Source organism: Mus caroli, chromosome 10, assembly GCF_900094665.2.
Source record: "Mus caroli chromosome 10, CAROLI_EIJ_v1.1, whole genome shotgun sequence".
Lineage (NCBI taxonomy): Eukaryota > Metazoa > Chordata > Mammalia > Rodentia > Muridae > Mus > Mus caroli.
Window position 1 is genome coordinate 21408513 of NC_034579.1, and position 24007 is coordinate 21432519.

Sequence of the window (24007 nt, forward strand, 5' to 3'; positions counted from 1 at the left end):
CTTACAGTTGGATCTCATGGAGGCATTTCCTCAACTGAAGCTCCTTTCTCTGTGATAACTCCAGCTGTGTCAAGTTGACACAAAAATAGCCAGTACAGGAATGCACCCCAGGAGCCCTGTGCTTGGTGTGGGAGGTGTGTACCACTAAGGGTCTACCAGCCCTCCTGATTCATTTCTAAAGGGACTCTCTTAATAGGATTTTGAAAATGTTACTTGGTTGACTGAGTTAGTATATCTTGATTTCTCTTTTCCAGAGTCATTAATCTAGCTACATTTGTAGTGCTGTTTTAGGGATGCTCTTGTGCTATTTTGAAAATGGGTTGTCTCTAAACTACTCGAATGTTCCTCCTTGTTCATAGTCTTGGAAAGTCAGAGTGCTAACTGGTAAGTGAAGGATTTGGAAATTAAAACTTGGTCTCCTTGACACCTAGTGTCCTAAGCTGTAGAGGGAAGCATTGACTGGGTTCTCATGAAGTGGTCCTGAGGGAGGAAGTGTCCTGGGAGGCTGCTGTAGCTGCCTCAGCAGCACCGGACTCTCACACATTGCGGTGGATGAGAAAAAAATATTTCTGCTGATAACTTTTGTTTTAGTTTTTCTTTGTAAGTTTCACATTTGCAGATAAAAAGTGTTTTTTGTTCTTTTTTTTTTTTTTTAAATTAAACTCTGTTCCATGTTGAAATGAGGGAAATTTGTGCCCTAGTAGTTTTAGTTTTTCTCTGTAGACTGTTATTCTGCATTTTTAGTTCTGCTTTGTAAATTTTTACTGGTTTTTCCCTCCAAAAGTCAACAGCTCTGTTTTTAGTGGAAACAGTGCTCTTTGTCAGGCTAAAGAAGTGCCTTTGTTATTCCCTTGAGACATTCTACAGATGCCATTTTGCAGTTCTGAAAAGTAAGTCCTTAAATCATGCATGCGTTGTGGTTGGTATCGTAATGGAGTTATAGAGAAAACTAAACAATAGCACTTGTCATATGATAACAAAACAGAGACTTTTTCTCCATCCTTGAACATGTGTGCTATGTGTTCTTGGGTGGTCCCAAAGCAGATGATTTCTTCGGCACTTGGATGTGACCACAGATGATTGACTCCGTGGCCAACTTCACAGAATGACTCCTGAGAAGGACTCTCAGTTCATGTTGATATGTATTGCTCTTTAAATATCTTTGGATTTATTTGCCAAGTGGTCTTAATCCATGTATTCAAAAGAATTGGAAGCAAAAATCTTCTGGGAAATTGCCTTGAATAAAATGCAGGAAATTCCTTTCATTCTTTTGAATCCAGCTGAGATGAGACTTTTGAAAGTCCCTTGGCGTAACAGTGTCCAGAAGACTCGTTTAGAGTCCAGCAGTTTGTGTGCCTGTGCTCAGAGAACACATGAATACACCTCTGTGTTCAGATAAATCTCCTGCACATGGAACAGTGTTTTGGTAAAAGGATGGAGCCTTTAATCTTCTTTTTACTGCCTCTAAAACTCTCAGTGGGCGGAAAACAAAGGGAGAAGACTCTGCCTCTTCAAGGATTGTGTATTATGTGTAAATTGTTATTACATTTATTTTATCTATCTCTGTGTATGTCTGTGTATATCAGGATAGCTTGTGGGAGCTGTATCTCTTTTACCATGTTTATCACTACATCAGACTTAGTGACAAGCACCCTCACCTGCTGAGCCATCTTGATGACCCTACCTTTTTTCTTATTACAGTATCAGCACATATTATGTACAGAAAACTTGGTAATAGCAAAATACAATAGAACAAGATCTCCCAGTGCCCATATTTCTGGAATTAGCAGCTCCTATTTTGGTTAAACATTCCTAGTCTTTGGTTTGTAGGTATACATGTGTGTATTAACACAGCAGCATTCTCTTTTTAAAATTACCTTCCTTTGACAACAGGGCAATAATAATAATAAAAAAAATCTGTGCTCTACAGGTAGAGTTAGTGTTTGGAAACATTAACTTCATTTGAAAGCTTGTATTTGGTAACAGGTATCTATATTAATTGATTACAGTTGTGACACAGAAAGGGCTCGGCTACCATTCTGGAAGTTTTCTGAGATCATAGACATAGAGCAGGTCCTTTCTGTTAAGGAACCATTGAAATAGAGATCCGATCACATAGCCTTAACTTGGCCTGGAGAGATGATTTGCAGATTTTCAAGGGCTGGTTCAAATGTGATCTGACGCTTGTTATTTGGACATGGGGGTTAACAGTGTTTGTGTCTATCTGGGCATCAGCCGTGCCAGGTTGTCCTGATTTCAAGCCCCATGTCATGATATTCCATCAGTTTCTTTAAAAGGCAAATAAAAGATTGGTATAGGCAGATCCTGTTCAAATCAACTCCGTGACAAAAATTAAAATTTCTTTTTTTATGGGTGTTCTTGTATAACTTGGGGTCCAAGTTGATCCACTACTCAGTGAAGGGAACGTAAAGATTCTGGGGCCAATGGTCTATGGAAGAGAAAAGTAACCTGAACTTCCTTATTTCCTTACTTTGGGATAGAGCAAGGATGCTTAACTTTACATAGAAACAGAACAGAAAAAGCAGATACCTTATTGAGTTAAAACTTTGCTGTTTAGTTTGTTCTAGTTGGTCAACCTGAAATTACCAAGGAGAATAGGAAAGGATTGGGAGGGAAGATCTGATATGGTTCCCAGTTATTTCTATACCATACCTGTTGAATATGTAATCATCAGATTAGTGTTGACCATGAGGGAGGAAAGGTTTATACAAGTAGGGCAAAGGGGAGGTTACCTCTCTCTCTGTGTGTGTGTGTTCGTGTACACCTCAGAACACACATACAAGCCCTTACTTCTCCAGGGCAAATCTTTGCACACTGGTTGTGTGGTTCATAGGGTGTGGATGGCAGAGAGAGAGAGGGGGGAGGCGGGGGAGAGGAGAGTGAGAGGGCGAGCTGGAGCGAGCAGTGCTGCCTGGGGCCTGTCTTGTCTCCTGTCATTCCTTGTCTCCTCTGTCCTTTTCATGGGGAGGAATTGCTTCAAGTGTTGTGCTGCATCTCAGAATCATTGTGAAAACAAGTTGTGTTAGACTTAGCCCATTTTAGTACACTTTCTGAAATCCTACTTTTATTCTGCTCGTGGTGAATTTAGCTGGTGGTGTTTGTCATCTAGATTTCTGTTTCATGGCTTTTGTTATTTGTATATGTTCCATCAACTCACAATCAACTATTGGGGTCCACTCAGGCCCAAGTGTCATTCTACATATTTTGTAACTGAAAAATCAGTAGTAGATGCATTGCTGGATTTGCTCACTTAGTGCCTATTTTCAGTCTTGGATCTGGAAGATCATGTCGTATATTTTGTTGGTTTGTTTGCTTTTAAGTGTAGTCATAAGAACTGGGCAGTGTAGACCTAAGATAAAGGTTTGCATTAGTGTACATGGGAGCATGGAGATGCATTTCTTGTTGCAGAAGTTGGTGTGTGGCTGGAGTTGAAGGGTGTGGGCTGTGGAGGGGCAGTGGAAGGCAGTGGGGAGGAACTATTAATTGCTTCCTCCCTTGGCAGCCTGCATAGAATTATCTTCAGGTGCCAAGGAAGCCAGACTTCAGAAGGAGGCTTTAGGTCAGATCTACCTGAAGTCTTGTACCCTAACTGTGTGTGATCTTCAGTTATAGGGGTCACTCTCAACTCCTGGGAGGCAACCAAGACCATGTCCATAATCCACAATACTGTGGGGGTCCTGTGGACTTCCCTAATCAACCATTGGAAAGGAGGTGTCTTAGGCTGTTTTTTTTTGTCGGGAGCATTGTCAGTTCAAGTAGCTTAATTTCCTTTAACACACACATGTGCACATATACAACCACACACATGTGAACACGAACACACCCATACCCCCACACACAACCTTGTGTATAATTTTAGGTAAATATAAAAATAATCCTTGAAATTTTATCAATAGCCTTGGCATTACTGCAGTGTCATTAGTTCTTTGTTTTTTTTTGTTACTTACTTTATGGACAAATCCAAGTTGTCTATCAGTAAAGTCAAGACTAGCAGTAAATTCCTGGAGAGAAACAATGGGAAGTTGGGATGCCAGTTGAGGAGCTGACTTTGGTAATTGCTGCTGTTCAGTACAAAGCACTTTTATGTCCATTCTTTCCATGTGGTGGGCTGAGAGATGCAACCTAAAGAAGACAGAGCTGCTGAGTTCTAGACACTGGTAATAAGACTTAAGAAATGACAACATAGTCAGTGGTAGAAATACAAGAGGATGTACAGCAGTTAGCCTGGATGGAGAGGCAGGAGCACATTGAGTCTTGGTGTGCTTTCTTTAGAATGGGGAGCTAGTAGCAGCCTTTACTCCATGATTATATGCCGTTGCTTATAAATTCATCAAATGTTCTTTTACTCACCCATTGCATATCAGGCATGATATGACTTCCTATGACTAGCGTGACTTTTCTGTCTACATTGAAGACAGCCACAGTGGAGCCATGTTACGAACGTGGTAGATGAGGGAGGTGGGAAAGGACTAAAGCAGTGCTAGCCGTCCTGCTCTCATCCTGGCCCTCTGTACATCTGCTTGCTTGCCTAGGACACCCCTGTCTGGCTGCTGCGGGAATTGCACCCTCATTTCTACTTCATTTCTACTTGCAGGTGTTTGGTAACTCTCAGTAGAAAGGCAAGAAGCAGCCGCTCTAGGTGTTTTCTGAGATAAGGAATTCTGTGCAAGACTGAGGTCTTGATCAGTGAGAACATCTGGTTCTGATGGTATATCTATCCCATCCTCAGAGGGTGCTATCTCCCTCAGAGGTTTCATTGTTGACATTTTTGCTCCTATGAATTTGGAGAAGCCCTGGAATTTCTTTTTTCAGGTCTAGTGCTAGAAATGGCAAGGGGAAGGACCATAGCTGTGTCTCTCTTGTCCCCTTGAAGACTTGTGGCTGTCAGCGGGGCTGCTCTCAGGTTTCAGACTAGAGTAGCTAGGAAGGGTCTCTACAGTTCCTTGTGCTGTGCTGACTCCCAACCATGACAGTATTTTTGTTGCTACTTCAGAACTGTAATTTTGCTGCAGTTACAAATCTTGATGTAAATATTTGATATGAGACCCCTGTGAAAGGGTTGCTCAACTCCCAAAACGGGTCACAGCCCACAGGTTGAGAACCACTGGACTAGCGCATTCCTTCGTAGCAGAGTTGAGTTTATGTAATAACCATGAAGGCAAATGGTAAACTGAACTGTATTGTTCTTAGAAACAGACAGTTTTTTTTTTTGTCATTTGCTTCAGTCCATTTTTTGGACTACCATCTCCATAATGTAATCAGACAGTTTTGCCTTGAAGTAACCTCGTTGTGCAGCTTCCCCTTCACGACACTCAGGGTCTTGAGGCTGATCTTGGTACTGATTTCCCTGGCTCAGTGGATGGCAGCCTCCGTTACCTGGGGACACGGCTTCTGCTTTGCCTGAGCCAGCTAAGCCTTGGCTTTTGTTTGCAGTACATAACATAAAGTTGGCCCTTGCCTTTTTGTTCACCATAACACTTTCTGTCTTTTCATTGGTGCCTTTAGATGATTACATGTAGTTCTTAGTGTGGCTGGGCACTGTCTTGCCGTTTGTTTTCTATTTCATCGGTTTTCCCCTCTTCTGTCTATGCAGTTTAATTGAATAATTGTCTGATTTCAGTTTACCTCCACTTATGGTTGTCTCTGTTTTATTGATACCCAATCCAAAGTTGAATGTATTCCCTCACTCCCCCACTGTTCCTCCTGTGATAATGGTTTCAGTGAAAGGCTCTACTGCTCAGATATTTAAACGCCCCCCCCCCCACCCCTGTTCCTAATCTCTTTGGCCACATTCTTCTCACCATTCTGTTGAATATTTCTGAGTTTATCTATTTCACAGATGTCACATAGGTGAGTTTGTTCATGGCTGACTTTAATGTTCATATCCAACATTGGGAAGTGCTTGTGTTTTTAATTCTGTGTTTTAAGCAGCAAAGGATCGGGTTTATTAGAACAGTGCAACACTGAGCAGATTTCTTTATTACTTCCTTCTCTAGTTCTTCAGAAACTATAGATTAGACCTTATTTTCTTATCTAACCTCAGTGCCTCCTCCAAAGGCAGTGCTAACAAGCTTAAGCTTGGGTAGATCTTGCCTTCTTTTAATTATAATTTTAAAAAACGTTTAGATTATATCATTTCCCCATTCCCTTTCCTCTCCCCAGATCCTCCCTTGTACCTCCACTCTGTTTCAGATTCATAGCGCTTTTCTCTATTGCTGATGCACACACACACACACACAGCCTGCTTAGTCCATAAAATCATATTTTTATATATGTTTACAGGGATAACTGTTTGGTATGGGATACTCAGCTGGTGTGTTCTTCTCCAGGGAAGACGGTGTCCCCCACTCCCAGCATTCTTTCGTTGCCTGCAGAGCTGAGTTTAGGGTTGAGGCTTAAAGGACTTTCTTTCCTACTTCAACATTAGCAAGTCTATGGGTGTTGTCCCTGCTCAGGTGATGTTTAGACTGCCATGTTGGTGAGACATGGAGGGTATAACTTCCTGAGAGTCAATCTCAAAGCAAAATTCCCATTCCCCTGCCTTTTTAGAATCTTTTCCCTTATTTTCTTCAGTGAGCCCTGAGCCTGAGGTACAGGCGTTACATGGTTGGTACATCACTCAGGGTTGGACTCCATAACTGCACTGTGATCAGTGTTCTGTAATGTCGAAGCTTCTTGTCTATTGCAAATATACATCTTCTTGCCTAAGGATATGAGCTGCACATAGCTGCAGATTTTGTTCTCTTTGCAGCTGGATAGTTCTCAGTGGGGTGCATGATCCACAGCCTCATAAACACTTGTCAGGTAGAGGATGTTTAGGTTGTCAGTGTCCATTTTCTAGACACTGTGACTAGGACTTCAGTGCACATGACTGAGCAAGGATGTGTCAAGTAGGATGTCCTTTACTTTTCCGTTCTTGCCTATTGCACAGCTTCCTATTTGGTCCTTGCTTCTACTGTGTGTCCTTGTCCATCCTGGGTTCTTTACATGGTTTTCTACATTGTTTGTGTACTACAGCCAAATATGTTGTGGAACCTTAAACCCTTTCCTCTTGCATAGAAGAAACTGTGCACATCTTAAACAGTCACTCGTACTCCCTGAGCCTGCACTGCCATTTCCCATTGCCATCAGCAGAGCATTCAGGCTCTAGGTTTTCCAGATTCGCATGAACACCTTGTGTATGTGCGTTCTCGTGCACACACACAGGCATGTGCATATTCGCTTTATTTTTCAGGTATGGTTTTGCTTTGTACTCCAGACTGGTCTTCAGCTCCTGGCCCAGCCTTCCAAGTGCTGGGATTACACACTAACACTGTTCAAATAACTTTTCATCTTCATTTTTCTTAAAACAGCTATCCCAGTGGGTGTGAAGAACTATTACAAAGTGAATTTGATTTTATAATGAGTAATCTCAAACTTTTTTTCGTGTTGTGATTGGCCTTTTGTAAATACTGTGAGAAGTGTCTTTCAACACTTGTCCAGATTTTGAGTTTGGTTTCAAGTTCCTTCACATGTTCTGTGTGGTAGACATTTGTCACATACATGCTCATTCAGGTTGTGACTTTGTTTTTCCCCACATTTTATAATGTATTGTATATATCTAAAAAAATGCTTTTGAGAAAATTTATTAGAGCAGTCCTGTTTGTGGAAATGTCTGTATCCAAATGTGAATGGTAGGGAGGTGGGGCTGTGCAGACAACTGTGTTAGACAGTTGGGCTTTAAGGTGTGTGGACTTATGCAAGAACCACAGTGCAGTATTAAAAGGCCTCATATAAAATAGGCTAAGGTTCTACGCCACATTTAGTGGTCAGGATTCTGAAGTAGAATTCCACAGCTGACTTGTGGAAACCCAAGCCTGATGGTTAGCTACCATGGGATTTACATTCTATGCCATTAAGGGAAGCTGTTTAATTTCTCTGAGCCTTATTCTATCTTAATAGGAAATGGATTTCTAAGTACTTGCTTGCAGAGATTTTGAAATCAAAGTGAGGATGTTTGTGATTTGGGAGAGTTGCTCCTGAAGCAGGCAGGGTCACTGTGCTGAGTCAAATGCTTTGCTGACTTTAAACAGTAGCACCAGCACAGGTCTCAGGCGTGGGGACCAGGGTCAGGGTCACTCAGCCTTTTGGTTTAGATCGGGGATGATTTTGTGTGTAGGCACAGGCTGTCCTTCAGGGTTTTGCTAGGTTCAGGTAACATTGCAAGCTGTTCAGGATGAGAAGTTTACGTTCTCCGTCTGTAACTCCTGAAGTTATACACTCACACTGTGGTTAACTGCACCTGGCGCTTATCTAAATAGTAGGGCTTGAAAGTTGGGGAGGCCTATTTCTTTGTGTTTTCATTTTTATTTATTTTTGGTTGTTGAGAAGTAGGTGTTGCTTTTTCTCTTGCCTGCAGATGATGTATTTGACTAGGAGAGTCTGTTGTTGCCTTGGGAGTGACAGTGTCAGGAGGTGCCCATTGGGCTGCCAGAGTATGCCTTGGTATTACTTCAGTGCTTTTAAGATAGCTTTTTTCTGAAAAGTTTTTGCTGTCATGAAATAGCCACATACCATAAATATGAAGTTCAAATAAATATTCTTAATATGAATACAAATTATTTAATTTGTTTTTTACTACTACTACTCAGAAGTTTGAAAAAAAAAATTTCTGCCACCGTAGATCCAAATTTCCTGTTTGAGATGATGGTGGCAGGCTGTAACTTGCAGATGTAAGTTTATCTACTTTAGTTTTGGTTCAAATAGGGATTTTTTCTCAAGTTTTCATGTTTTCCACTGTAAATTAAAGCAACTATTATGTATATTAGTTTTAAAGTTTGGATCAGGAGAGTGCAGTTCCACTAAGCAGTTTGTAGGGGAAACTAGTCCTGCTTCTGGCTTTTATAGACTCTCTCTGAAAGGGAGGGGCTGCGATCAAGTGGCTTCCAACAGCAGGGGAAGATGGCTTGCAGCTGTGCTGTTTTGGTTCCCTTCCAGAGATAGTGTTTGTGTGTACCGTCAGAACATCTTAAAGCCCACCCTGGAAAGGGTTCAACTCTATAAAAGGAGCACTGTCTCCTAACCTCACATGTTCTTATGGGGTCCTGTTGGTGCTGGTGGTCTTCACTGGTTATTTTGTGAACTGAGCTTTTATTAGACTCAGGCCTCACAGTTTCAGAGTAGGAATCACAGTTGTAGTTTTTCTATCTTGTAAAATAAATGTAGTTGCGCCCTTGGTAAACACTCTGATGAGAACTGACCGCCCTTCCTTAAGCTCTTCCCCTTTAGTGGTGAGTTTTTCAGTTCTCTGCCTTCATACATCCTATAGGTACATTGACACTTATTTGTTTGTGTTCCTCATGGTAGTTTACTAAGTTCTGCTTTACAGATCAAGTTTATATATCAGAAGATGAAAGATTATACAGGAAATTCCAAACACTGAGAAGTTACAAAGCAGAAGGGAACAATCTCTTCTCTTTGAAATTGTTTAGCCCAAGGGTTCTTGTGTGCTTCCTGTTTGTTTACATGCATTATGTGTGTGTGTGTGTGTGTGGTGTCCCTCATTAGAAGCGATTTCCCCTCTCTTCTAAGACATTGGTGCTTCAGGTTACATACGTGGAGCATGTGTCATCCTGCCCTCTGTGAGGTGTGGTAGTTACTGCTTCCTGCCTTCCCAGTGCCAGCCAGGCAGAGCTTCTGTGGCCTGCTTGCCTCTCCCTCCTGCACCACACTCTCTTAGCACCCCTTAACCTTTGTGAGTCCCTGCAGCTGCCTTCCTGTGTGTGTCTGGATGCCTCCGAGCATTCACATTCTGATGGCTGGCTTCCTTCTTGTCATCTCACACCTTGAAAATTCATTGGGAATGTCTTCCTTTACCCCCTTTGCCCCAGGGCTCCGTCCCCTCTGACACTACCTGACCTAGCAGTTCGAGCCTCTGTCATTCTGTCACTACCCAGCCTTTCGTTCTTCAGTCTAGTGTTGTATAGACTCTTCAGTCAAGTACCATCCAAGTAGCTTTGATTCCTTTGTTCTTATTCCTGGTCTCTTTGGAAGGTTCTTTAGGCCAGTTGTATTTCTCTTTTGTCTTTTGACTTTAAGGAACTCTGTTCTTTCCTCCACCACCTAGCTAACTATCAGTCGTGTCTGTTTGCTCACCAACCAGTTCCGCACCCCACCTCTTTGTACTTCAGTTGCCCCATCAGGAATCCTCAGGAATCATTGGGGCAATGGTGTTATCAGCTTCCTTTCATTGTATCACTTGTTCTCAGACTGCCAGAGCAGTCGTCCAGAGACACAAAGTTAATATTAGTTTCCATTGCCTACAGGCTCCAGTGAGAACTTCTGAGTTTAGTACTGACCAGGCATTGTTTGGCTGTGACTTCCGTTTTTCCACCTCTACTCCCCGCCCCATGTTCCAGGCAGATGAGGTACTCCCCGTTCTCTGCAGCACATTTATCTTTAATGGTCCCAGGCCCTTCCCCACTGTTCCCACAGTCTGGAATGTACTTATGCCTACTTATCATCTGCCAGGAAGCTCCCCCTTATCCTTCAAGGTCACTTTGGGAGCCTTCTCCCCTCATCAGTCAGTTACTTACTGTTGAATTGTCTGTGCTTCCCTTATCGTGCTTACAGATACATATTCCAGCCCTCCTCTCATGCTGCCAGGAGCCACTTTCCTTAGAGGTCTGTAGCCTCAGAACCAAAATCAAGATCTCTTAGGCAAAAGCAATGATAATCTACAGGCTTGCTGGCACATAGTTGTGTATTGTGTTAAACCGAGAGCACTTGTGTTGAGAGTGTGTTTTTACTCAGGGGTACGATTGTCTTCTTCAATTCAAGTTTGAGTGCTGAAGTCACAGAAGCACATGCAGAAGTCTAGTTCCAGGTAGGATGCTGTGGAGCTGCGGTTGGGAGGCTGCTGATCTCCAGAAGGAACGTCAGCAGAAGTGCCAAGCTAAAGTGCCGGGAGGTGTACCGGCTCAGGGTGTACCTCCCCAGGCTGTGCCCATCAGGTAGCACCTTCATGTTTTCTAATAGAAGCAATCTGTGTTCAGCTTCATACAACTTGCTTTTTGTCTTATAACTTGTCTACATTGTGTGTGGACAGGAGTGAGTTCAAAGGTCTGCGGACAGTTTTTGGGAGCTGGTCCATCCCTAGCCCGTGAGTCCAAGGCATTGAATTTAGGTTGTCAGGCTTGGCAGCAAGCACTCTTACCCACTGGACCATATGGCCTCTTTATGTTAATGATAGCATTATTTTTTAAAAAGAAAAAAATGGGTGAGGAATATCCATGTGCTTTGTGTGAATGCGTGAACATGTGTATGGGCGTGTGTCCACGTGTGTGCCAGACCTTGTGTGTCTTTCTCAGTTGCTCTCTACATTATTTGTCAATCTCTCTGAAGCTGGGGCTTATTGATGGGTTAGGCTGGCTTGTCAGTGAGCTTCAAGGAGGTGCCTGTCTTCCCCTTGGCCCTCCCGCACATTGCTAGGTTTACAGATGCACTGCACTGAGGCCAGCTCTGTGTGGATGCTGTGGACCCAAACGCAGGTCCTCCTCCCTGGCATCTTCCATCCCCAGTGATGGCTCTTTTAAAAGCCAGACGAGGAAAGATTTGAAGGGAAACTACTGGAGGTGGGTAGGTTGGAGAAATTGTTTTCATTTTGCATATTGAGAAAAAAATAAACAAATCATGTTGGCTATTCAGATTATTGTATTTTAATATCTTTTCTTTTAAAAATGAAATTAATATAGGACACATTCAGTCAGAAAAAAGCTGATCATTGAAGGTTTTTGTTTAATAGTCTCCTGCGTTCTGGTAGTGTTGGCACTTCACTGGCAGGTTCTATGGTCATTTTTTTATTGATCCTAACACCTATCCTGTTAAAGACTTTAGTGGCTGATACCTTCCTTCTATAGACTTAGGTAAAGGGCAGCGTGAGAATATTATTTAAATGGGTCAAGTGTAAGTTTAATGCCCTCCCAGGTGAAGTAAGTAGGTAGTTGTGAGTGTTTTGCCTGCATATATGCAAGTGCCCGAGGAAAAGCTGCTGGCCCCCTGAACTGGAGTTACAACTGTGAGCTGCCCTGTAGGCTGGGAATGGACCCCAGTCCTCTACGGGTGTGGTAAGTGCTCCTGGCCACCAGGCACCTCTTTAGCCTGAAGAGAGATGTTTTTTAGCAGTTGTCCTTTGGTAGCTGTCCTTAGGAGTTAACTGGCTTTTTCTTGAGTACAGAAGATGGGGCAGGCTGCGAAGTACTTTAGATCTGCACTTCTTGTATTGGAGCTGGTGGGTCTCTCTTTGTTTCTTTCTTTCTTTCTTGGCATTAGGATATAGAAAAGAGCCTCGTTTCTGTTTTCGTTCCTTTCGTTTTGTCTTCCTTTTCCTTCTTCAGCTGGGCAGGGCATGCTGTAGTATAGGTTTTGCAGGTGATGGGTGTTCACTTTTTAAAGGAAGATGCAGAGTAGAGATGTTCCTGAAGAACTCTGCTGTCCCCTGGTCCTTTCATGATACCCAGAACTTTTTTTGCACGGCGTTTGCACACTTCAGGGTTTGGAGTTTTGAGCTGACTGCCAGATTATTGAGTCCTCTGCGTGCTCTTCTCTGTCTCTCTCTGTCTCTCTGTCTCTGTCTCTGTCTCTGTCTCTCTGTCTCTCTCTCTCTCTCTCTCTCCTTGCTTGTTGTAACCTTGGCTCATCTCAGATTCCCAGCAGTCCTGCACAGCCTCAGGACTTCAGGGACTAGGCATGTGCTCACTCTTGTGTGCTCTCCTGCCTCCCTTCTCAGTCCTTTTTTTTTTTTTTTTTTGGTGGAAAACAGTTTTTAAAAAATCAAGTTACCCTGGGGTTTAATATTAAAATTGCTATAGACTCTTGTCCACAAATAAAGGATAATGTTTTCCACCCTAGCAAACAATTCTCTTGACTAGTTATACAAACCACATTTTAAAGATAAACTTTCTTATTTCAGTTTTATGATAGTGATGATACAGCATTAAAAATAGAGTTTAAAAATATTTTTCCAAAGGTGCATGAAACATATACAAGTGTCTGTCAACAAAAGGCAAGCCGTGTTTCAGCTTGTATACTCTGAATTGTTTAAAACCTTTTCAGAAACAATAGCTTACATGGAAATGAACATTTGTAGAAGTCTCTGCTGGCAATATAGTGGCTAAGCTTTGTAACTGGATTCAGTTAATAATCTAGAAACCAAAGGTGTTAAAATTGATAAGAGAGATGGAAAGTCGCCTGCTTTGGAGCAGACTGGTGTAATTTTCGCTTTCCTCTGTACCGACGTCTGAGTGCAGGAACACATTTACTATCGTTGGGTTGTATTTGTAAATCCCAGTGCCACGAAAGTTGTCCTGCTTCTTAGTTCTCTTGGTCTCTCCAGTTAGGAGGTTCATGTGTCCCATGAATGGGGTCTTCAGTTTGAAGCTTCAGGAGCTGAGGTGACTCCCATGGCTGTGAGGAGTCAGGCTGATGGAACAAACCACCACAGACTGGCCTGGCCGGCTGAGACGTCAGATATCGCTTCTCACAGTTCTGGAGGTTGCACGTTGGAATTGGCAGGGCATTCCGAGTAAGACCTGGTGGGTGCGGTGTAAGATCTCTGGTGTTCTCACAGGTTTTTAGCAGAGGACCTGTCCTCCACAAGCACATTCTACATTTGCTATACCCTGAAGCCTCCACGTACTCAGTGCAGATCTTAGCGGGGACACGTTTCTGACTTTACAGCTATGGTAAAGAAAAGAAAGGCACGCTGGTGTGGTAGAGGTCTGAGCTAGAGCTCCGAGACTTGCTGGCTGATGCCTAGGGCACTGGTGTTTGTGCTGTAGGTCAGTAGCTGCTAGGTTTCTTTATTCCACAGAAGTAGTCTAGAACTGTGTATGTAATACATTCGTATGACCGGTATTTATTCAAAATGTGTTTTAAAGGCTTGTGAGATGCTCAGTGGGTAAGGTGCTTTTTGGCAAGTCTGAAGACCTCAGTTTAGCAGTGAGACTAAGACAGTGGAGAGAGGGACCTAGCTCCTGTAAGTTTCCTCAGAGCTTTACACATTCACTATGGTGTGCATACTTGTATACACTCCTAATGTACAGAACAAGTTAGTGTAAATACGTTTAAAATAGGTTACAATTAAAAAGTATGCAGACAGGATTATTCTTTGAATTAAATAAAATGAATTCTACTGAGAATCTCAGCAAATTGCTCATTCATGGTGCAGTGAAAACTGGGAACAGTATGCTTTCATTATATAGAACAACACTAAAGTTTACATTTGTGTAGTTTGATAAAGGAATCTTTTTGGAGCTACTATAAAAACTTAACCTTGAGTAAGTCTTCTCATGAAGAAAACATTATTCTTTCTTGACCATATGGTACAAGTGGAATCTTATTTATTGAAATATCTAAAATGTTTCCCTTATGATTAGAAAATACTGTTTTTAACCTTTGAAGACCATTTACTTCCACCTTTGGTGGGGGTGGGGGGTGGGGGGTGGGGGGATGGGGTGGGGCAACCAAAGGCAACAGCAGTAATTTAAGATGTTTTGGGAGTTTCTTGGACAGCCTTAACAGCTCAAAAGAGTTTCTCATGCCTGATGTTAGAGTCTTTGGCTCTTGAGGGGAACAAAAATTACTACCATAAAACTGAGCGCTCAGTGGGTAAAGATGCCAGTTGCTACACCTGATGACCTGAGCTGATTTCCGGATCCAGGTGAGGGAAGGGCTGACTTGCAGAAGTTGTTCTCTGTCTTTCCATCTCTCTGTCTCTCTGTCTCTGTCTCTCTCTCTCTCTCTGTGTCTGTCTCTCTCTCCCCTCTTCCCTCTCTCCTTCCCTCTCTCCTCTAAGTAAATAAATAAAATGTAAACAACCTAACTAAATGAGAAAGGCATTCTTAGTAATGGTTGAATCATGAAAATTGCAGTTACAGAACTGCAGTTTTATCACCGCAACAGTCTTCATGTAGTTAACTGCATAGGAGAGGCAGCAGGAAGCACGTCAGGCCACATGAATTTTCTAGCTGAGGAATGAAGTGACTTGGAAGCAAGCTGAGCTTTTCTACTGAGCATGCCTTCTCCATCCCACAGGGTCCACTTGGGTGGGGCCGCTCACTAAGCTTGGGAACTGGATTTCCATCAGCTTACCAGGCTTCCAATGACAGGAAGCAGGAGAGCTGGCTGGCTGTACTTGGATGCTGCTTGCTAGTGCGCGTATGAGCAGGAGAGTTCTGTGGGAGCAGTTGGGTTATGGTACTTGCTTACTTGTTTCTACTTGGGAAAGGAAGTTTGTTGTTGACAGTGTGATTAAATGTCCAGGTTGAAAATGTAGAATACGACAAACACTGTGCCGAGTAGGTGAGGCACTGTACCGAGTAGGTGAGATTTGGTTGTGCATACTCTGGGAATAGAATGTTGTGTTAAATTTGCTGTAAGCCCTTTTAAAAATGTGTGTGTGTGTGACTGCATGCATATGTGTATTTTAGTGGCCCAAGTTTTGTTTAGTTATTTGCATTTTTCTAGGCAAATGCTGAGTTTTGTGTGTTATCTAACACAAGTAGCTGTTTCAGATGCAGCGGTGAGTAAGTCACGGTGAGGCTGGTTTCTGTCATCCACCTGTCCTCCTGCCTTACCTGTGGCTCACACCTCCTGCCTGTGGAACTGAATGAGGTTCAATTCTTTTTGAATGCACTGTGAAGGCCGTGGCCTGCTGCATAGTTCTTGGGTTCCCCCCCCCCCCATTAAGGGTGAAAATCTCAGTGTAGTACTAATTTATAGAATTTCCCTAATGGATCTGACGAAAGGGAATTCTTCTTTAGCTCTTAAGAGATGGGAATTCCCACAGTTTCAGCATCTACAGTTTCTGTTGTCAAGACCTGTATGCTGTTTTTCATAATGTTGTTCTCTGTCTTTTGTTTCTAAATACCTAATTTTGCCATACTGAGGAGATTCATTCAGTTGCTTAGATTCTGACATTTATATGGGATTAAGTAAGTTTTGTTTTATCTTTATATAATCTACTCATCTAGGACTCTTTAAAAACGAAGAGAAACCTCTAACTGGTTCTATTGCTACTCCTAACAATAGAAAGTGGTATGCTGTGACTGACCGGTGATCTCTGTGGTTCTGTTAACACCACAGGGATTGCCCTGCTGTAATGAGGGAGTCCCCCCTCCCCCAGCCTGTGTGTTTACATTGCAGCATTCCTGGGCTTACACAGAAGAGGATTTGAAAGCAGGCCCCAGCTTGGTGGACTTGTCATAGTCTGGGGCATTGATTGACTTTGACAAGCTTTTGTCTTATGACCCATTAAAATGCAGCGTCTGCAGCCTGTGTGTTTATCCCATGCAGTTAACCTTGGTGGATTTGTCTGTAGCTTATTTGGGAAGAGCCTCTAGAAACACAGTTATTATTTTGTTGCCATAAGACTAAGTTTATTTACACAGAAATAGGTAACTGGTTATTGATTACCACTTGATACCAAGAAGTGGATACCAGGTGTTCCAGTTGGATGAGCATACTGTGAAGAGGGTAGCTGCAGTGAGCTCAGAAAACGTACATTTTATGGTATCTGTTAAACTCATGAGAGATGGGGGCTGGAGAGATGGCTCAGCGGTTAAGAGCACTGACTGCTCTTCTGAAGGTCCTGGGTTCAAATCCTAGCAACCACATGGTGGCTCACAACCATCCATAATGAGATCTGACTCCCTCTTCTGGTGCATCTGAAGACAGCTACCGTGTATACTTACATATAATAAATAAATAAGTCTTTTTAAAAAAATCATGAGAGATGATGGGTTGGATCCTGCTCTGAAAAACCGTTAGTATATTTTTCTTTTCCATAAAGTATTACTTGATGAGGATCTAATAAATGTTCCCTAGATACTAGGAACAACATAAAAGTATTATTGAGAAGCCACCGGATGTATGACATTGCACTGGGGACATGAAGTTTTACTCATCTCACAAAAATGTCCCTCCTTATGGGCACATGGTACCAGATGTGGCCAGCGAGGAGGTGTGGACAGGAAGTGTGACATCTCTGTGCTTATGAGACCGACTGGCTGCTGATTTCCTACAAATGAAGAGGAAGCCGCCGAAAGCGACCAGGAGCATTTATATGTGACAGTCTGACCTTCCCTTTCTGTCTTATCTTCCCTTTCAAAAAGGCTCTCTACTTTGAGACAACTGGTGCGTGCAGTGTTTTCCTTCCTTCAGCACAGAGTAGCCGAGATTGTTTGGCTTCCCTGCACTGCAGTGTTCTGTTGAAGACATGTTTCTGCTCTGTCCTGAGGTTGGGAGGGGAAAGGAACAAGCAAGTGCATTTTCCTAAGTGCATAGATGGTGTGTGCAGCGTGCCAAGGTGTGGGTGGGAGGTCAGAGACATTTCTTCCACCGCATGAGTCCAAGGATCAAATGCTAGTGCAGGCTTGCTGGCATCTTGAAGGTCCATGAAAATACTTCTGTAAAAGAAGTTTTAAGCACATAGGTTTTTAAGCAGTCTGTGTGGGATAAGGTTGATTTGTAGAATATTTCAGATAGACTAGCAAGTATCAGTTACTTTGAGCATTAGAGGGATTAAACTCTGTGCGCTAGGAAATGAGTTTCATGCTTCCGAGTTGGAGTAGCCTGGCAGTTGTCTGTGTTCACGCTGTTTCTGTGTTGGAGCTGTGTGATATGGCAAGATGGCTCTGCTGCTCTCTCAGAGTGTGAATCTATTCTCATGCAGTGCGGAAGTACTTCATCTCATGGAACTTGGGCTCCGGGAGAACTCCTTTCTCCTGTACTGCATCTCACTCTCTCTCACTTCCCACATTCTGTTTCTCTTGGAGAGTCTCCCATTTGTCCCCTAGTACACACGTAGCTACACATGTGTACATGACCATTTATTGTTTGTTCCTAATATACGAGTAGCTACATGTGTGCACAGAACATTTATTCTTTGTCTCTAGTATACAAGTAGATACATGTGTGCACATGAGCATTATTTTTTTCACATACTATGCTTTCAAACGGAAATGTAGGATAGTGAGACTATTGGTTTGAAATACATACTTGGGACTGTGATATGCTTTCTGTTTTGTTTTATTTTTTTAAGATTTTTATTTATTGTATGTATATGAGTACACTGTCATTGTCTTCAGACACACCAGAAGAGGGCATGAGATTTCTTTATAGATGGTTGTGAGCCTCCATGTGGTTGCTGGGAATTGAACTCAGGACCTCTGAAGAGCAGTCAGTGCTCTTAACTGCTGAGCCATCTCTCCAGCTCCCAAGCTTTCTGTTTTTTTAAGATAGGGTCTCAGTGGTAGCTCTGGCTGGCCTGGAACTCAATGTAGAGCAGGCTAGCCTCAAACTCACAAAGACATGCCTGTGTCTACCTCCCAAGTGCTTTGATCAAAGGTGTTCATCGAGTTCTTCCCTGGGGTATAGTTATTGACAAATTGATTTCCGTATCATATGTGGTAGTGCATCTGTATTTGAATGCACCTGTACAGTAGCCATGCTCAGTGATCATGAGACTAAGGGGTGGTGTTGTGGACAGCCCTGGGGCTAATTATGTTTGATGTTAATTCTGTTCTCCTGTGAGTGGTTGTGAACAAGGAATGAGTCAGCACTCAGGTGATTTCCTGTAAACCTGCTTCCACCTTAATTTGTAAAATAAAGGAGAGCTGATGATTGGGCAGATAAAAGGGAAGGTGGAGTGGAAGGAGGGAGAGAGAAGGAGAAAATGGACGAGGGAGAGGACTCAGGAGGAGGAGGAGGAAGAGGATGATGAAGAAGAAAAGCAGAGTAGAAGCACATGGCCTGGAGAAACTGCAAGTTCTAAGGGGTCTCATAAGCTATGGAAGATGGTAGTGTAGTGGTAGGTCTGCCCAATCTAGACTCACAGCATGTATTCATATTAACTGAGTTGTGTTTTCATTGCCGGGGCATATGTGGAATGGAGAGTTACTGCAACAGGGTACCTCCATTGTACATTTGTAGGTATATTTCCCTTTCTTTTTTAAATACAGAGTCGTCGTCAACCCCCCCCCCCCCCGTGTGTGTGTGTGTGTGTGTGTGTGTGTGAGAGTTGCACTGACCTTAGTTAGCTTCCTGTCTGTGAGGTCATAGATGAGTATCTACCTGGCCTTTGGGAACATTTCTTTCACTAGAACTGCAAGTGACTGACTGCCTTTTTAATCTCAGCTCCACGATCACCTTTCGCTAAGTCAACTTCTGAGTGCCTTTTGAATTTGGCAATCATTTCAGCCACAGGAGTGCATGTTATGTCACAGAAAATGGAACCTGATTGGTCTGGCATGATGGGGTTGGTCCTCATTTCTGTAATTTCCCTCAGTGCTCTGTATCCTGAGCCGACTCCTCCTTAGGCTTTCTTCCCAATGGATTGGAGATGATTACAACATTCCTCAGTGTTCTGAGCCAGGAAAGCTGGCTACCCGTGTAGAGGGAGGACTCTTGTCCTGCAAACATGGTACTGGATGAATGCCTGTCATCTTGACAAAAGCAGGGAAACCTCAGGACTGCTCTAGACCAACAGAGTCTACACTGGGACCTGTCTGAGTTGTGCATACACGAGTAAGGGGAGAGAGACTGAACAAAATGTGGTTTTTGTTAAAAAGGAGACAAAGCAGAGGAACTCGGTGCTCTGGGTGAAACCCAATCTAGCCTATGCTGGAACTAGCAAAGGGCAGTTTGTAGTTCATATCTTTTCAGTGTGTGGTCTTAATTTCAAGCAGATGTTAGTTTATATTTTTATAGTAACAGTATGAATGTAAAATTGATGCCATTTCATAGATGCCACTCACTGACCAATCATTTCTTTCAGTATATTTGCACTTAGTGGATAGCGGGGATTGCATTTCTAGACCATCTCGTGCTAAGAGAAACAAAGCTACAAAGACTCTCCCTCCTCCCTCCTGGTTAGCACACACTCTTAACAGTGAGCTGTGTACATCAATCTTTGCATCCATGTTGTTTACCTGTTTTTATTACTCTTCCCTGGTCTTCATGTTTTTTATTTTCCCTTTCCCCCTTCCCCTTTGCTCTCTGTCTTTCTTCCTCTTTGCTGTTTTGTATTTGTGAGAAGCATCACCCTCTGCTTTCTCAGTAGAATTAGGTAGCTTCTGACTCATCTTGGCTTGCTTTTCTCACATACGCTGTTTTAATGGAAGACGGTGGTATTAGCAGGACCTCCCTTTGGCTGTGGGCAGTGGGAGCGATGAAAGTGAGCAGTTGTGGGTGTTAGTCGGGTTCCTTACTCATCTCTTATGCTGTCATAGCATGGCAGATGAATACTAATTCTGTTAGCTCTAGGGACAGCTAAATTAGAACTGTCCACACATTGTCAATATATTTTTATATTCATGGCTATTTGTAGAACAGTTTTGTTTCTGTTTCTCAGAGCTGAAACAAAAATCTCGTAGCTTGTTACCCCTAGCTTTGAAGTTTAAAAATGCATATGTTCCCCCTTTGTTAATCTTGGCTCTTTGAATACTTCTTTATATTTTGGTAGGAGAAATGGGTTGCTTCTGATCTTAGCACAGAAAGGAAGCCACTCCCCCCAGAGCCCTACTTCCCCAGACCCTTATGGTTTGGAGGAAGCACCTGGAGCTGCCATTAGCCCAGACACTTGACATTTTTTCCAAAGTTGTGTGGCTGTCTGTTTTGTGTAGTACTGATGATTTAATAGCCTTTGTTTTAAACAGCAGATGTATAGTAGATTGTTTAAGTTAGAATAGCAATGACACCTCGGTGTAAATGTGTTTAACCACGAGGACATAAAGAGTGGTTTTTTAAAATATAATTTTCTACTGAACATTATTGGTCTCTGTTGATAGTTTTCTGCTTGATTGCGTGTTCAATGACGCATGCTTTTTCTCCTGGAGCTGTCACAATAATAGACACTTTCATTGGCCCCAGTTGGAGAATGCCAACTTGGTGATTGTGTCAAACCACATGCTTATCTAATGGGCTGGTTGTTCACATCCTTGGTCTTTTGGTTGTTGTTAAGTAGAAAAATCTTTACTTAGTATATTATATAACTATACTACTAATGATGGAGTTGGGTAGTTCTAATTAAAGATTAATGAGCACTATATCGTTTGAGAAAAATTAGTCTGGTTTTGTCTTTGCTCCTTAAACTTTGTTGCCTTGGGCACATCTTGCTTGCTCAATATTTTAACCCTTGCTGATAAAATCAGGATATAGGACCAGATTTTTGTGTTTTTGTTTTTGTTTTTGTTTTTTTTTTTGAGACAGAGTTTCTCTGGGTAGCCCTGGTTGTCCTGGTTGTCACTCTGTAGCTAGCCTCAAATTCAGATATCAACAAAGTTGTGAGCAATCACCTCCCAGTTTAGACTAGATACTTAGAATTCCCAATGCCCAAGCAATAGTATTTACTGAACAGTGTTCCCCACCTTCTGGAGACAAGTCTAGATGTTCCTGCTCTACATTAAAGAAAGAGCCCTGCCTTCAAGGATTTTAGTGGGAACTACAACCCTGACTTACGTTTTTTGGAAGCACACAGTGTGGCTCTGGGTTTCCATTTTCCTGGGTGGGGCAGTTAGAGTCCCATCTACATCTGAAATGCTGAGTGTTACAAGCATGGTAATTATGGTGAGCTCGTGTGCTATAATCATGTTCTCTTGATGGGAGGGATTTGTTTAAGAAATCATTTTACAAACAAAGTGGTGTTGGGTTTGAGCTCTTGGAGCTGTTTTAAGAACATGGTTATTTACATAGAGTTACACCTACCTTCACTGTTGACTCTTGGCGGGCTCAGTAAGCTTTGTCCATTGTTTTCTGTCTCATCCATCAGTTTGAATGAGTAATGTGGGTCAGCTCTGGGGTGTGTACAGAGGTCACTGATGCAGTGTGTGAGGCTCTGCCTGCTTTCCCTGTGCTCTGGATTTCCATAGTATCTGTTTGTAGTGTCTTCAACTTGGATTCTTTAGCTTTTGATCACACGGTCAAGCAATGACTTTCAAATAATATGTTTTATAGTATGTTTTTGTGGGGTAGAGCTACTTCTAGTGAGAGCACATTTTATACCATGTTCTATAATTGTTTCCACAAACTGACATGGATCTTTTCTCAGGAGTGAAGCAGGAGCTTTGTGATCCTTTCATGGATGTTTTAAAGAACAGAAACTGCACACTGTTGGACACAGTGAGCTGTTAATGGTTGTTTTAGTTAGGGTTTCATTGCTGTGAAGAGACACCATGATCATGGCAATTCTTATAAAGGAAAACATTTGAGGCTGGCTTACAGTTTCTGAGGTTTATTTTATTTTTATCACGGCAAGAAGCATGGGGACACACAGGCGGACATGGTGCTGGAGAAGGAACTGAGAGTTCTTCATACAGATCCGCAGGGAGCGAGGAGAGACTTTGTGTTACTCTGGATCTAGCTTGAGGAAGGAGACCCCAAAGCCTGCCCCCACAGCAACAAACTACCACCAACAAAGTCACACCTCCTAGTAGTGCCACCCTCTATGGCCAAGCACCCCCAGCATTCACACTCTGTGGTGGCTGTTCCCATTCAGGCCAGCACAGTGGCTTCTCCTGTGATTACAGTGTGCACAGCTATTGGTTCCTTAATCCGACAAAGGTGGAAACTTCAGTACACCTGTCAGTCACAGGAAATTTAAAGTCAAGCTCTATGTCTGGCTAGGCCAATCTTCCTGGATATCCTGTTTCCATGGATAACTTCCCCAGCTTCCCATAACTTCCCTAGATTCTTTTTCTCTCTTTCCGTGGTCTGGATAGCTTGTGACTTTCATTGTGAGATTCATTTCTTACCCTCTTCTCGATTGCTTTGGCCTTAATAACAAACCACGCCTGGATTTTTGCAACCATCTGCCAGCTGTCCTTCTGCTTCAGTCCCATTTTAGACCCTACAGTCAGGCTGGGCTGTTGAAACAAGAATCTTACCACATTGGTACTTAAAGCCCCCGAGCTCTCTAAGCACCTAATTTCAGCATGTACCCATGTGAGAGCATATATTACAGCTTTCTTCTTAGGATTAAACAACTTTCTAGTATATTGATGTAGTATGTTTTAAAAGGGTCACATGTGTGGTTTGTGACTCTGCTTTAAATAATTGTACTTTAGTTTTGTTTTTTGTTTTTTTGTTTTTTTTTTGGTTTTTTGGTTTTTCGAGACAGGGTTTCTCGTGTAGCCCTGGCTGTCCTGGCACTCACTTTGTAGACCAGGCTGGCCTCGAACTCAGAAATCCGCCTGCCTCTGCCTCCCAAGTGCTGGGATTAAAGGCGTGTGCCACCACGCCCGGCTTTTTTTTTTTTTTTTTTAAACTGTTGATATTTGTACCCTTTTAAGAAGCTAGCTGTGACATTACCCAGTGGCTAGGGTACCAGCACTCAGAGCATTATGGGAGAACTACTGTGAGGGAGGGAGTCAGGGAGCTTGAGCTGGCTCTACCTGCCTGCTGTCTGCTATGCTGGAGGAGTCCCTCTCTGCTTGTATACAATTTAGGCTGCCAGTTATTTTTAGATTGAATCAATTTTGTGTCATTGGTTGTGATAGAATAAGTCATTAGGTATATTGTTCCCATTCTATGCTATCTTTACTTTGGATTAGGACCTTTACTCTTCTTACACACACACACACACACACACACACACACACACACATACACACACCACACACACAGATTGTGATTGAGAAGCGTAGAGGTTTGGAGTTCTTTTTTTGGCTTTAATTTTTTCAGAAGTTTGACTTTTTGAATAGTGCAGGTGAATCAGGATATAACACTGGAAAGCAAAATAATAGTACAATTTGTTTTAGTAAGTTTTTATTGCTGTTAAGCACCCAGCATTTAAAAGTGGTTTTTCTAATACTTGCTAATATTTACTGACAGTGTTTCTTTAATAAAGAATAAAGGCCAGAAGTAAAAGAGAAACATAAAGATTAGTCTTTCTGTATAGTTTTGTAAGCACTTGGGATCAAATAACGGTAATCGCTCTCTCTTGAGTCTGGGT

The 24007-nt window shown here is 42.5% G+C and overlaps 1 protein-coding gene across 9 annotated transcripts in view; it reads left to right on the top strand.

Annotated features, from left to right (window-relative positions):
• Epb41l2 (erythrocyte membrane protein band 4.1 like 2) overlaps positions 1 to 24007 on the top strand; it is a 154731-nt gene that overhangs the window by 53472 nt on the left and 77252 nt on the right. The window contains exon 1 of one of the 9 annotated variants that reach the window (XM_029482273.1): positions 15171 to 15255. The exons of the other annotated variants lie outside the window; for them this stretch is intronic. The gene's annotated coding sequence lies outside the window, so the exon portion shown is untranslated. Of the gene's footprint in view, positions 1 to 15170; positions 15256 to 24007 lie in introns of those variants that run through there. 9 annotated transcript variants of the gene reach the window in all.